The sequence below is a fragment of the Crotalus tigris genome, unplaced genomic scaffold, assembly GCF_016545835.1.
Source record: "Crotalus tigris isolate CLP2741 ecotype Arizona unplaced genomic scaffold, ASM1654583v1 scf7180000017877.288114, whole genome shotgun sequence".
Lineage (NCBI taxonomy): Eukaryota > Metazoa > Chordata > Lepidosauria > Squamata > Viperidae > Crotalus > Crotalus tigris.
Genome location: NW_024096694.1, coordinates 123,444 through 127,321, shown reverse-complemented (window position 1 = coordinate 127,321; position 3,878 = coordinate 123,444).

The following is a 3,878-nucleotide window of genomic DNA, read 5'->3' as shown; positions in this document are numbered from 1 at the left end:
AGCCCAGGAAAATTCCATTGATTTATAGTTTGTTTTTGGCTTTTTTTGGTTTTTGCAGAAATGAGGTTTGCATCTGGCAATAAGGCCTGGTGTAACCATGCTTGATGGACTGGGTTGCAATTGCCATGTGAACACCACCTAAGCCCTAAATCGTGGCTTATAAACCTCAGTGAGTTCATGACAACATGCTTGGCCTAAACAAGAAGAGTACAACTTTGACCACTTTAAGACTTATGGACTTCAACTCAGGGCTGGCTGGGGAATTCTGGGAGTTGAAGTCCACAAGTCTTAAAGTGGCCAAGGTTGGACAACCCTAGGCTAAGCCAGGTAACAGCTGGACTTCACACTGTGGGACATCTTGAATTTTTTGTTAAGAAGGCTCTTTGGGGAGCTGAAAATTCACGCATCGGTTTCTTTAAAACCTCCTGAGTTTCTCGTGTTACTACCGAGGGCTTTGGACCTCTGAGAATTCAGGGTCTCTTGAGAGAAAAAGCTAACAGTGTTTTGAGCCTGGGAAATTGGCTTTCTTCTCGGCCTCCAGACAGGAAATGCTCTCCATTCTGGAAAAAAACCAGAGCATTATCTTAGCACAGAAAGGGACTCCCTACTTGGATCCTGGCCATTTTCATCCCAAGCCAACTCCCTAGCGTAACTTTTGGGGACGAAATCTGCAAATATCTCCTGCTCTGTAATTTCACGTCCTTGCCTCGTTCCTGCTCAACACTCAGCAATGGATCACGACTTGCTGTGGCGGGGATGTCCTTTGCGGGTCTCTTGCAAAGGAAACAGTTTGAGAGGACTTAAAAATCAAGACTTACACTCAGCTCCTTTGGATCCTAAGCAAAATGAGGCCAAATTCTGCAAATTTGGCTGATTGAGGCATTCTTCACCTGGATGTTTTGTACCCTACCAGAGAAAGGCAGTTGGTCACCTGTGTTCCAGTAGGCACCCTTTGCTACTTTTTCTGCCACAAGGACTAGAAGCTTCCCTTTTTCAAACCAAGGAAAACTAAACAGTTGACCACCTGTGTTCCAGTAGGCACCCCTTGCTACTTTTCCTGCCACAAGGATTAGAAGCTTCTCTTTTTCAAATGAGAGAAATCGAGACTAACTCTCAGTACACTTTCCTTATTTAATTTTTTTAAATACCAGAATGCCAGCAAGCCTAAACCCGCCGGTTATTCAGCAAAGAAATGAAAAGGGGAAAAAAATGTGTACACCGATGGGAAGTTTCGAAGCCGGTGGCTCACAAAAGTCTTGGGTTTGAGCAAAAGAAGTGCCAGGAAGCCAACCGAGAGCTAAAAAGCAGCGAGGTGCAAGCTTTCTAACTATAAATACGGCTGCAGCCTGTCTCCAATTCTCTGAATAGCCCAGGGTGGTTTTCAAGAGAAATGACATCATGGCTAAGGGGCCGATGTGTTTCTCGATAAACTCAGAGTCGCTCTCCATCCGCAGACAGTGGGCCTTTTTAAAATCCACCCCGCCCTCCCCTCCCCAGCCTTCTTTTCTCAGAAAGCCATGTTTTCCTTGCCAAGAATGTAGGCGACTGGCAACTCATTGGGTGGCTGGTGCAGCTAGAGAACAACCTGGCCCAGGAGGGGGGAGAGGGGGGGGGAGAAAGAGAGAATTTGGCACTCCTTTGCAAGCTAGAGAAAGCTGCAAACTTAAAGATGATCAGGGGCCTGGAGGCTAAAACATATGAAGAAAGGTTGCAGGAATTGGGTATGTCTAGCTTAATGGGGGGGGGGGGAAGAACTACCGTAGGGGTGACAGGATAGCAGTCTTCCAGTATTTGAGGGGCTGCCACAGAAAAGAGGGGGTCCACCTCTTCTCCAAAGCACCTGAAGGCAGGACAAGATGCAATGGATGGAAACTAATCAAGGAGAGAAGCAACCTAAAGACTAAGGAGGAATTTCCTGACAGAACAATTAACCGGTGGAATGGCTTGTGATTGTGAGTGCTCCATCACTGGAGGCCTTTAAGAAGAAACTGGACAGCCACTTGTCCAAAATGGTCTAGGTTCTCCTGCTTGAGCAGGGGGGTGGACTAGAAGACCTTCAAGGTCCCTTCCAACTCTGTTATTCTATTGTGTTCTGTTTTGAAAATAACATAGGAATGCAATCTGCAGACCCCCATCTCATAGCGAGGGCTGCCCTGAAAGGGTCTTCTGGCTGAGCTTTGCAAAGACCAGACTCCCCTCCCCTCATTTTAGGACGATGGGGTGGGATTCTAGGAGGGCTGACTTAATTCGGTTGATGGAAAAGGTGGTGTCCATCCACCATGCAGTTCAGAGTGGGGTGCTGTAGCCATTGCTCAGATGGGACTCCCATCTGGACAAAAATAGCTTTGGGTTCTCCTCGCCTCCCCCACTAGCTGTGGGGAATGACAGGATCAAGATGTCAACCCTGCAAGGTAGAGCAGACCAAGAATGGGACCTTGTAAGATGGCTGAGGCCAGCCTGATGGAGACTGGCTGTGATAACTCAAATTTTGCAAGTCTAACTGTGCTTTCCCCTCCTAATACTGGTAGGTGTCTGCTTAAGCCACTTCCAAATGTTGTCTGGTTGTTTTCGACCTAAAAAATGTTTAAGAAACAGGTTTTGCGTGTTTCCATCAAGGTCACATTTGTTCTAGCTGCCTTATCACCTTCACCAACAAGGTTTACCCCCAGCTTCTATGGCTCACTTATTTTAGAACAGGTAGCCCTCAACTAACGGCTTCAAGGTTACGATGGTGTTGGAAAAAAGCAACTTATGACCGGTCCTCATACTTATGACCACTAGTGTCCCTGCAATCCTGTGATCAAAATTTGGACACTTGGCAACCAACCTATATTTATGGTGATTGCAGGGTCCCGTGGTTGCCGTTAGCAATCATGAGGAGGGGGAGGAGGATGCATTAGCCCCCAAGGTTGCTGAACGTGCTGATCTAAATCTCTCCTGGCCCACCTCGCAGGGTTGTTGTAGGGAAAAAAGGGAAGGGTTATTAGATATGTTCACTGCCTTGCGTTATTGATACAAAGACAATAAAGGTGGGATACAAATAAATAACATAATAGTAAATAAATGTTCTTGTAGCTTCTGGATAGTTTGATCCCTGTTTCTCTCCATCTTTCCATCACCCTCCCTGCTCTCTTCCACCTCCTTCCCCTTGCTTTTCTTCGTCCTCCTTTTCTTCCTTGTCCCTTCTTTTTCCTTCTCTTCCTCTTTTTTCCCTTCCCCCTCTTCCTTCCTTTTCTTCTCCTTCCTCCTCTCCATTTTCCCCTCCCCTCTTCCTTCTTCTTCTCCTTGCCGCACTTCCCCTCCACGTTCTTCCCTCCTCTCCTCCGCTTTTCCTTCTTCCTCTCGGTATTCTTCCCCCCTCTTTCCTTCTTCCTCTTCCTTCCACTTCTTCTCCTCCTCCTCCTCCTCGCCCCTCCCCTCTTCCTCTTCTCTCCGCACTTCCTCTCCGCATTCTTCCTCCTCCTCCTCCTCAGCCCCGCCTCCCCAGCAACCTCCCCGCCCCGCGGGCCCACGAATGGGATGCCGTTTCCCCAGGCGGGCGGGGGGGGGGCGTTGAGCAACCCCGGCGCCGGGAAGGGCTGGCCTCCCTTCCCTCCCCCCTCTTTGCTTTTGAGGAATCAGCGCTGCGAGGAAGGCTGGGCAGCAGATCCGCCCGCCTGGGCGGGGAAGAAGGGGAGGGGGGGGCAAGCCAGCGGGAGCGGATCCATCCATTTCCTAATCCTTGCCACCCCCACCCCCACCCCACCCCCCACCCCCACCCCACCCCCTCCACTTCTCAGCACACACTCACCCAGGGAGACTCCTCCTCCTCCTCCTCCCCCCTCCTCCTCCAGAAAGCAACAGTTCGAAGGAAAGTCTGCCCCCCCCCCGCCTCATTT